We start from the raw sequence: 11,942 nt of genomic DNA, 5'->3' as shown, positions 1-11,942 counted from the left end.
TCTCCTCCAGCTGGCTTATCGACACACTACTGTGTCCTGTTTGCCAAGGGAGATGTCCTCCTGGGGCTAAAAGCAACAGTAACATCCACCCCTAGGGGTCAGCCACACTTAAGTGGCAATATACTACACTTTATCGTGCAGTTACTGTTAATACTTCATTTAGAGAATTAACATTGCTTATATATATATATATATATATATATATATATATAAACTCCTGCATGCTTTATAGTCTTGCAAGCTGCATGGCAACCTCAATAGTGATAGTGGTATGAAAAAAGTGACTCAGTACTTACTGTAAAGTGTTTGGAAGGATATCCTACTATAGAAATTATGCCAAAGCAGATACTAGAGCACAATGTAGTCCAAAGTAGACATTAAAGCACCCCCAGCCCATGTCAACATATGGACGTTTAATGATGAAGATAATGATTGTGTATTTACGCATTTATGTGTAATTGTATGAAATGTTAGCACAAGGACAGCAATTTTAGGGAGTGGAGGTGAGTTGATTACATTGACCATAATACTTGACTGGTGACTTATTTTATCGACCTTGAAGGGATATGGACGGAAGGCAAAGATGACATCAGGAGGATTTGAACTTACAATATAAAGTGGTGGGAGAAATGTTGCTAATCACTTTATCCGATATGCTGATGATTCTCTCAGCCTGCAGCCTTATATGTAATATAGATATAGTATATAAGATGATGATGACGATGATGATGATGACGGTGACAGTGATAATGACATTGACGATGATGACGATGACAATGATGACACGTGAGTTACTTGGTGACTTCACTTGTGTTGATTCCAAGAGGAAAAGAATCCTGTACAGAGTGTAAGGACTGGCAGTAGGAAGAGCAACCAGCCATAGAAATTATGCCAAAGAAGACACAAAAGAAACTGTAGCTCTCTGGCCCATTGCATCTCATTGAATTGTCCAGATCCTGGCAGTATGGAAGATGGAGATTAAACAATGATGATGATGATGATGATGATGATGATGAAAAATGTATATTTTCGTAGTCTTGCACTTGTTTCAGTCATTTGATGAGGCCATGCTGGGGCACTAACATAAATGGTTTTAGCTGAACAAATCGACCCCAGGACTTATTCTTTGTAAGTTTAGTACTTATTCTATTGGTCCCTTTTGCCGAGCTGCTAAATTATGGTGACGAAAATACACCCAACATCAGTTGTCAAGTAATGGTGGGGGACAAACACAGACACAAAGACACACACACACACACACACACATATATATATATTTAGTATATATTTATGTGTGTGTCCTTGTATCTGTGTTAGTATATGCATACGACAGGCTTCTTTTAGTTTCTCTTTACTAAATTCACTCACAAGGCTTTGGTCAGCCTGAGGCTGAATAGGCATGTTTCTTTGGTTAAGAAGTGCATTCCACAACTCTGTGACTTTGGATTCAGTCTCACTGAGTGGCGCTATAAGTAAGTGCTTTTATTGTAACCTTGACCTGACCAAAACCTTACGAGTGAATTTGGTTGGTGGAAACTGGAAAACGATTTTTGTATGTATTTTCATATATGTATTCTTTTATTCTTTTACTTGTTTTAGTCATTTTGACTGTGGCCATGCTGAAGCAACACCTTTAATCAAACAAATCGACCCCAGGACTTATTCTTTGTAAGCCTAGTACTTATTCTATCGGGCTCTTTTGCTGATCTTCTAAGTTATGGGGATGTAAACACATCAACATTGGTTGCCAAGTGATGGTCGGGGGACAAACACAGACACACAAATATATATATATGTACACAACAGACTTCTTTCAGTTTCTGCCTAACAAATTCACTAACAAGGCTATGCTCAGCCCAAGGCTATCGTAGAATACACTAGCTCAAGGTGCCACACAGTGGAACTGAACCTGGAACCACGTGGTTGGGAAGCAAGCTTCTTACCACACAGCTATGCCTGCACCTATATGTATATACATATATGTGTGTGAGTATATATACACACATATATATGTGTGTGTGTGTGCATGTGAGTATATATATATATTTAACTCTTCAACATTCAGAATAATCTGTCAAATGTAATACTTATGTATTTATATTATTTTGAATTAATCATGCCTTATCTCAATGCTTTGAGATTTTAATGATATGACTGTTTGTTTATAGAATGACATTGTAGGATAGGTTTAAAATGCCAGAGCTGGCTGGTTTGAATGTAAACCAGGTAGAATATTTGGGTATGATGTTGCTGATTTAATTGCTAAAGGGACATATATTTATGTGACAGGCTTCTTTTAGTTTTTGTCTACCAAATTCATTTGCAATGCTTTTGGACACACTGTGTGTGTGTGTGTGTGTGTGTGTGTGTGTGTGTGTGTGTGAGAGAGAGAGAGAGAGAGGGTGGGGAGAGGCTGGATAGTTGGCCTTGAGAAAGCAGTTCAGCCCTTAAATAAGAATACTGTAAGCAAGACTAGACATAAATTGTTAGTCAGCTCATGAGAGTGTTTAGCTGAGCTCCTACCCTTGGTTTTCCTCTCTTCATTATTGTCCTTCCTGCTGGCAATAAATAAGTTATCTTTTGTCTTTTGCTTGTTTCAGTCAGTTGACTGTAACCATGTATGAATTAAGACCTGTACTTATCATTTTTTAAAATTCTATCAATCTCTTTTGCCAAACCACTAAGTTACAGGAACTTAAACACATGCTCACCAGTTGTCAATCGGTGGAGGGGAGAGGACAAAGACATACATGCACACACACACACAGAATTATGATGGGCTTCTTCCAGGTTCTGTTTATGAAATTCACTCACAAGGTTTAAGTTCACCTGAGGCTATAGTAGAAGACACCTGCCCAAGATGCCACACAGTGGGACTGAACCCAGAAGCATGTGGTTGGGAAGCAAACTTCTTACCACAAAGCCACGCTTGTATGTACAAAAAAGAACATGTGCATTGGCCGAGAACTATTTACTTTTTTGAGACTTCATATGCAGGTGGCTTCAGTCTTGTAAGAGAGTTTATCAAGGAACTTTCATTAATTTGTTTGCTCACTTTACATGTTCTTGCTCGCATGTGTTGAATGAACAATTTTATCCGAGACATTATTTTCACAACTGTGTGCTCTTTTTGACAGTAACACCCGTTTTTCAAATAAGGGATCTCTTATTCCACATGGCTTTAATGGCATGAAATGATTAAAAAGTTTTTGTTATGACAAAGTGACTGAGCAGAAGAAACTGACAGCACCACCCATATTGTACAAGCGATTATAGATATAAAGAAAAATTCACATATACTCAGACACTCACTCACATGCATACAACATTCCCCTTTCAGTTTCTGTCTACTAAATCTTTTCACAAGGCATTGGGTGACCCAGGGTTATTGTAGAGGAGACAACTTACCCAAGTTGCTCACAGTGGAACTGAACTCAAAACCATGTGGTTGGAAAGAAAACTTCTCAACCAAATAACCATGCTTGCATCTGAGCTATAGAAATATTTGTAACCCTTTAGCATTTATTCTGGCCATATTTGACCCAAATATTCTACCTGTTTTATGTTAAAACTGACTAGATCCAACCTCTCACACCTACACTACAATGTTATTCTAAAAATATACAAAGACACCATTGAAATCTTGAAGCTACAAGATAATGCATGACTACTTCAAGACAATGTGAATAAATAGGCATTATATTTCAGAAAGAAACCTGAATGTTAAAGGGTTAACTTCTAAATTTGAAAGAATAGTCTAGAGTCCAAAAGCCCAAAGTAATACCAAGAGGGAGTTTAAGATTATTTCACTCAATGCATAGTACAGAGGAAAGGAGTAGATACTGAGTGTGAGCAGATGACACAGAATGAACAATGTGGACATTCTGATAGTGTGATGGAGGATCAAGATTTCACATATGTCTGATATTTAGGAGTAACTAAGGGTAGTAGGTTATATGAAAAGAAATATTTCAACAGCTTGGATAAATTAACTACAAACCACAAGCAATTTAAATTACTTAGGTCCCTTAATAAGCACTTGGGGTGGGGAGATATAGTTTGGAATGGAAATATAAAGAAAGAAAAAGATAGCAAAAATTCATGGGTCAATGAAATAATGAGAGAATGGTATCTTGTTCTGACAACAGTTGTTGTTTAATCCCAGGTCAATCCTAATTGAGCAGACTTTTGATCAAAAGCATTTCAACCAAGATCAAAGGTCATTCCATCTTTTTTCTCTACATTTGGGGAACTTAGGACTATGTTATCAATGTATTCTTTCTTAAGCTGGGAGGATGGGGTGTGAGGGAGATTTGGTGAAGTAATGTTTTGCATTGATGCATCTGTGATAGATAAAATAAAATAAAACAAAGTAATTATTTCTACTATAGACACAATGCCAGAAACTTTAGTCGATTACATAATTTCCAATGCCCAACTGACACTTTATTGACCATGAAAGAATGAAAGGCAAAGTCAACCATGGTGGAATTTGAACACGCAGTGTAAAACTGGAAGAACTGCCATTGAACATTTTGTATGACATGTAAACAATCCAACAAGCTCATTGCTTTAAGATATAACAAAATGGTACAACACCAAAGATATGCTGAAATATTACACTGAAAACCTTATCAATCCATATTCGTAGATAATTAATGGCAATTATGATGATGATGGAAATATGTGAGCATGTGTGTACGCAAATGTGTGTGTGTGTATGTGTACATGTTATGCAGCTTGTGTATAGCTGTATATACTGAAATATTTTTAAATGTTTATCATTTAAATAAATTCTTCTGATGTTTGTTTTATATGAAAACAAACATCACATATGAAAATAAATAATCGCTAATTTTTTTTGATAATTCTATATAACAAGTTGTAAAATAGGAAGAAATGCTTAAAACTTAATGGAATACAAGATAAAACATAACTAACTATCAAAGGTTTCCAGTTGTGAAACCCTCAAGAATTGTCATACAAAATACCACTATTTGCTGTTGCTGGACTGAAATAGAACTAGTTATTTGAATCACAAGAAACAACAGCAACAACATGAACAACAAACAATGGTTTCTCTAGTTGCTAAGAAAAACTACTAAACATGAGCTTCCAGATATAAACATTGCATTCTTCGGCAAATGGAGTTAAGTCATGTTTTCAAATGGACCATAAATAAACTTTAATTATCACAATTTAATTACAAAGAAAGAGAGAGAGAAAAAAAAAAGCAGGGCTGGGAATGATGAAGCGGCAGAAGACGGAGGAGGAACGATGGGTTGTACACACCAGAACAAATGGTGAGCTCAGCTGTACCCATAGTCATGACTGCAATGGCGTTGTTGTTGGGAATGACCAATAACACTTGCTGCTGCAACAGCCACTCCACCTCACTGGGCTCATTTCTCAGATAAACCACCATTATCCTAATTTTGCAATGCTACAAAGATTAGAAGCTTCTCTGTAGTCACTTACCCTGTTAGAAATAGGAGGCAAATTTCCTCAAATCATATGCTGTTGCTGTCATTATAAAGAAAAGGACGTGCTAGACTAGTGGTTGTCAACCATTTTTTGCCTATGGACCCCCTCGATTCCTATTTTACTCTACTGGACCCCCATAGCCATTCAATGTGCATAAAAAAAACATTCTACTGTTAAATATTATTAAGTACATGATGATGATGATGATGATGATGCATAAAAAAAATCATTAAATATTTTGTGTACTGTAGAAATATAAGCAATTTGTAGCACATAAATTTTAACAATAAAATTTTATATGGACCACCAACGGATATGTGTACCCTGGTTGAGAACCATTGCATTAGACAATATTGTCTTAAATATTCTAAGACATTCATGATATAAGAAGTCGTATAATGATAACTGGGGGTCAGTTCACATAGAGGGTTTCAATAATTTAGGAGAAATTAAGGGTCACCATGAAATACTAAGTTTTTAAAAGTTGTTTGCATCAACATAATTCACTATATGGAATGTTTCAATGTTTCAAATGTTTGGATTTTTCAGTAAGATACTTCCATTCACAGCTGTCGTATTCAGCATAATTATCTGCTGTCAGTTGCCGTGATGATGACCATTAATGACTTTAGCATGACTTGATAAGCTTTCTCCATACTGGTTGGTTTTTCACTTGAGTTTACCATTTATTTATGATCAATTCCTTTCCACTTTATATTCCTTTATCCAATATCTTTGAATCTCAGTCTAGGGCTTCCTTGGTTTTTTTTCCCCCTTTGCATAATTGGGAGTAAAGGATTAGTCTGGGGAATTTGCTGTTGTCCATGCTGTGTACATAGCCCAACCAACATAAATTCTACTGGAGCCTGGTGTTGCCATCCGGTTTCACCAGTCCTCAGTCAAATCGTCCAACCCATGCTAGCATGGAAAGCGGACGCTAAACGATGATGATGATGATGATGATGATTATAACCAATTCCTTTTTGCAGTATCTTTGAATTTCAGTTTAGGGTCTTCCATGGTTTCTTTTTGCTTTGCATAGTTGGGAGTAAAGGATTTGTCTGAGAAATTTGCTGTTGTCCATCCTGTGTACATAACTCAACCAATGTAAATTCTACACACACACAAACATATACATTTATATACATATATTATTATATTAATATCTGTTGTCATTCATGGTTTTGACATGATTTGATACACTTTCTCTATACTGGTTGGTTCTTTTGCTTGATTTTTGCTATTTATTATAACCAATTCCTTTTTGCAGTATCTTTGAATTTCAGTTTAGGGTCTTCCATGGTTTCTTTTTGCTTTGCATAGTTGGGAGTAAAGGATTTGTCTGAGAAATTTGCTGTTGTCCATCCTGTGTACATAACTCAACCAATGTAAATTCTACATACACACACACACACACAAACATATACATTTATATGCATATATTATTATATTAATATCTGCAGTCAGTCGTCGCACCTATGACCGTTCATGGACTTACTTAGCATGATTTGATGTGCTTTCTCAATACTGGTTGATTCTTTGCTTGAGTTTGCCATTTATAATGATCAATTTCTTTCCACTTCATATTCCTTTTTTGTAGTGAGGTTGTATCTCAATCTAGGTCTTCCCTGGTTTCTTTTCCCTTTGCATAATTGGGAGTAAAGGAGTTATCTGGGGATCCTGTGTACATGACCCAACCAATGTAAATTTCTAGCAATGAGGATTTCCATCATAAAAGGCAGACCAGCAAGCTGTAGGAGCTTTTTTCCCTTGATCTTATCAAAAAGAGTGATATTCATAATTTGTCACATCTGTTTCATCAAATATGAGTATAACTTATCTACTTAGGCTTTACAGACTGTCCAAGTTTCAGCTCCATACAACAGAAGAGAGTACTATAGCCTGGTATACTTTACACTTGACATACATAGAAACATGCCTATTTTTCCACAGCCTCTCCTGCAGCCTACCAAATAAAGTACTAGCTTTCAATATAATTAATCACACACCAACTTAAATAAAGATGACGGTGATGCCTAAATGGAGTGGGTGTGTACTTTCATTTAAAAGTACATTATACTGATGAAAATTAAGAGTTTATTAATATGAAAAATATACTATCCATGTGTTCTAAAAAAATATTTTTGGAAACTTTTAATTTAAACATAAATATTAATAAGACGTTTGCTTCCCAACCACACAGTTTCACGGGTTCGGTCACACTGCAAGGGCAAGTGTCTTCTACTATAGCCTTGGGCCAACCAAAGCTTTATGATGAAAGAAGCCCATCATATGCATGTATGTGTGACAACAGATACTGTCTTTTATAATACTAAATAATAGCTTTTTGACATGTGAGGACATTTTTATAAACAAACATTGATGTGTCAAGTGCATGACATACTTTTAAAAATTAAAGAAATCTTGAATGCAGCTGTGAAAATAACTTTTAGAAAATCAGGTAAAAATACTCCCATAGATGGAAAAAAAATAGCCAGTAGCTGCTACAGACAAACGAACTCAGGACCTTTCAACTGTAGCTGAGTACTCTATATCATTGAGCTAAATGACCCCTGACAATAGAGACTGCCTTTTAAAACACTAAATAGTAGCTTTACGTGTGTGTGTGTGTGTGTGTGTGTGTGTGTGTGTGTGTCTGTCTGACTGTCTGCCTCACCACTTAACAATAGGTGTTGGTTTGTTTACATCCCCATAACTTGGCCGTTCAGCAAAACAGACTGATAGAATAAGTACCAAACTTTAAGTACTGGGGTCAATTTTTCTGACTAAACCCTCAAAGGCAGTACTCTAGCATGGCCACAGTCCCATAACTGAAACAAGTAAAAGATAAAAGATAAAGGACTTAAAACTGAGAGATTATATGAAGTTGAGCACAAGCTTATATATGATTGAAGAAGTTATGTGTGATAGAACAAGAGGTCATGTACAACAGAATGAAATTATGAATAATAGAATGAGAGTTGGTGTATGATTAAACAAAAGGTTACTTATGACAGAATGAAAGGTTTTTATGAAAGAATATGAGGTTGTGTGCAACAGAATGCAAAATTATGTATTCTAGAATGAGAAAGCTGGTTTGGTATCTTGTATACATGAGTTGTTATCTCCTGAAATTGTCATAGTTATTAAGGCCTGCCTTAATGAAGCAGATGTATGAGCAGTGACCATTTCATCTTTTTTTCAAGATGGTATGATGCAACATGAAGGGGATTAGACTGAGATTTCTAGAAGGTCAGATGACTGTCTAGAGGATTATCCAGTGGGTTTGATTACTCTGAAGTATAAGACATTTGTAATTCTAGAAAAAAACATAATTGTGTATTATTTTTAAAATTACAAATATTGATCGGTTTCAAATTTTAGCATAAGGCCAGCAAGTTCAGGGGAAGGAGATAAGCTGATTACATTAACCCTGGTCAACCGGTACCTATTTTATTGACTTCCAAAAGGGATCAAAGACAAAGTCAATCTTGGCAGAACTTGAACTCAGAGTCTCAAGACAGACAAAATGCTGCTAAGCATTTTTCCCAGCATGCTAATGATTCTGACAGCTCACTGTCTTTTTTTCCCAACACCCAAACCTCGAATACATTTATTTGTTGATATTTGTAACTTTTCTCACTCTCTCTTCTAAAACACAAATAGCCATGGTTATTTGTATTTTAGAAGAGAGAGAGTGAGAGTAACCAGGATGGAGCTGGAGAGAGAGACATAAAAACAATGGTGCCAGCACCATGCAAAAGGCACCGGTGCTCGCACCACATAAAAAAGCACCAAGTACACTCAGTAAAGTGGTTCACATTAAGGTGAGCATCCAGCTGTAGAAAACATGCCAGAACAGATGACTGGGGCTTGGTGTAGCCCTTTGACTTGCCAGCTCCTGTTAAACTGTCCAACTCATGCCAGCATTGAAAATGGACATTAAACAATGATGGTGGTGATGTATTAGGGTGAACACTAAAGATAAAAGTTAAGTAGAAGTGAATGGGGAGAGAAGAACAGAAAGTGAGGGGTGGATAGAGATTACAGAAATATATAGGCAGAGTGAGAGATGATTTGGGATGTATGCATGTATGTATGTATTTATGTATGTATGTATGTATGTATGCATGCATGTGTTTATGTATGTGTGTCTGCATATATGTATGCATGTATGTGTTTATGTATTTATGCATGCGTGCATGTATGTATGCATGTATGTGTGTGTATATTTATGTATGTGTACATGTATGTATGTATGTGTTTAAATATATTATGTTTATGTATGTATGTATGTATTCATGCATGTATGCATACACGTGTTAATGTATGCCTGTATGTGTTTATGTGGGCATGTGTTTGTATATGTATGTATATATATGTGTACGTATGTGTGTATGTGTGTGTGGGGGGGGGGTGCATGTGTGTGTTTCTGTCTCCTTACCTTGGCTTTGCATGATGGCTATCACCATCATGTGAGCAGTGTCTTTTATTTCTAATCTTTAGTGGAAAAAATGCCTATTAATGGGGGAAATATTACTTTGTTAGGAAACAGGTGATGGTTGGTGACAGGGAAGGTATCCAGCCATAGAAAAATCCACCTCAACAAATTTTATCTGACGCATGAGAAAGTGGATATTAAAATGATAATGATAATGATGATGATGATGATATCCATCCTACCCTGATCAAAATGCATTTGAAATTATTTGTAGTTGATTTTCTTTTGGAAAAATAAAAAAAGTTGGGGAGAACAATTCAAGGACCAACAACTCACATATTAATAAATTCAGCTGCAAGAAATTGACTAATTAATATCACAATTTTAATAAAATGTTAAAAATAAGTAGCTAAATACTTGCTATTCACAAAATACATATTCAAAAAATATGAAAACTGAGAAACCATTAGAATATTTTCTACAATGAGATGTTAAGAGTTAAGCCACATATATGGAATGATAGATTCTTAAATATGAACAAAGGACATGCGGGTATATAAAGCCTAGCTACTTGCAATGTCATGATTTACCTACCCAGCTCTCACTGGTTGATGTTAGGAAGGACATACAGGTATATTAACCCAACTACTGCAGGTGGTGTCATGATAAACCTAGCCAGCCATCACTGGTTGTTGTTAGGAAGGACATACACTTATATATACTGTATGTCCTGAAGTAGGAAATATAAAGCGATGTGAATAACATATTTTAGTGTTGTACGAGTTAAGAATCCAGTTTAGAAAAAAACAGAGTAGCAATAGTAATGATAATGATGGTGATGACGACGACGACGATAATAATGATGGCTTATGATGTGTAATCAATTTTCGCATATTTATTGAACTGAACATCGAAACTGAAAAACAGCATACCTACATAAATATGTATGCCCCAATAAACCCAAACGTGTGTGCGTGTGTGTGTGTAAAAATACACGATGTGTATTTATATGTGAGTGTGTGTTTGTATAAATGTATAACATTAGTCGTTATTTTTCAGCCTTGTTATATACAAGAGAAGCAAATAACGCATGAATACTCATATAGTTGAACATATGTGTTTTGTGAGTGTTGTGCATGTGTTTGAGCTTTTATATTTATTAATCTATCTATTAAAAATGATGTCAGTTATTTTTTGCGATACTATTACATCGAATAATTATTCACATAAGCATACAATCTTTGTTTTCCCTCGTTTCATCCTATCATTGCTGTCTTTCTTTACTTGACTTTTACTACATTCTATCCCTTCTTTTAACCTTCTCCGACAAGTTGCAGAGTACCTGGGCGTTATATACAATAAGCTCTTACCCATAACGCGCTAATTGTATACACAAACACTATTATTACTCGAGAAAGCAAACATTGTTATTTATCATAATATACAGACTAACATACACCTTCATTCACTTTTTCTGAAATACATAAGACACACTTTCTTTTCTCACACGCATGTAGGCACGCACTACAAAATAATTGATTCATAGTTTGTTAGAAAGATAAAATTAGAGTGACTCCCCTTCTTTTCCCACCTGGTCAATAGATAACTCTTGCAATTCCTACCGAAATAAGCTGTCAATCCGTTCCTTCCACTTGCCGTAATCTGACGTCTCTGGCTTTAATGTCCAGTGCTAATGGAAGTCTTTAACTGTGCTAATTGCAGTTAAACATCGTGTGAAAGAGTCAGCCATTACTAACGTAGTCACACAAAAGCGCTCTCTGTTTCTTTATCAATGTAAACTATCTGTCGCTTTTATATACCTTGCCTCTGTTTCTATCTTTATATCACTTTAATCTGCATGTCTACTAAACACACGCACACATATATATATCGCTTATATTATTTAACCCTAGGTCAGTCATGATCGCGCAAACCTACCATCAGTGACACTCCAACCTTACAATTTGCAATGTGTTGTTTTGGTTTTATTTCTTTACAAAAAAAAAACAAAAGAACA

At 35.7% G+C, this 11,942-nt stretch overlaps 1 protein-coding gene across 1 annotated transcript in view; it reads right to left on the bottom strand.

The window, feature by feature from the left end:
- Positions 1-11,692, bottom strand: part of LOC106883931 (titin) — a 48,477-nt gene extending 36,785 nt beyond the window's left edge. The window contains exon 1 of the mRNA XM_052973703.1: positions 11,548-11,692. The gene's annotated coding sequence lies outside the window, so the exon portion shown is untranslated. The remainder of the gene's footprint in view (positions 1-11,547) is intronic.
- Positions 11,693-11,942: the final 250 nt, after the last annotated feature.

The sequence above is a fragment of the Octopus bimaculoides genome, chromosome 16 (assembly GCF_001194135.2).
Source record: "Octopus bimaculoides isolate UCB-OBI-ISO-001 chromosome 16, ASM119413v2, whole genome shotgun sequence".
In the NCBI taxonomy this organism is placed as follows: Eukaryota; Metazoa; Mollusca; class Cephalopoda; order Octopoda; family Octopodidae; genus Octopus; species Octopus bimaculoides.
The sequence above is the reverse complement of the archived record's forward strand: the minus strand, read 5'-3'. Positions and strand labels throughout refer to the sequence as shown.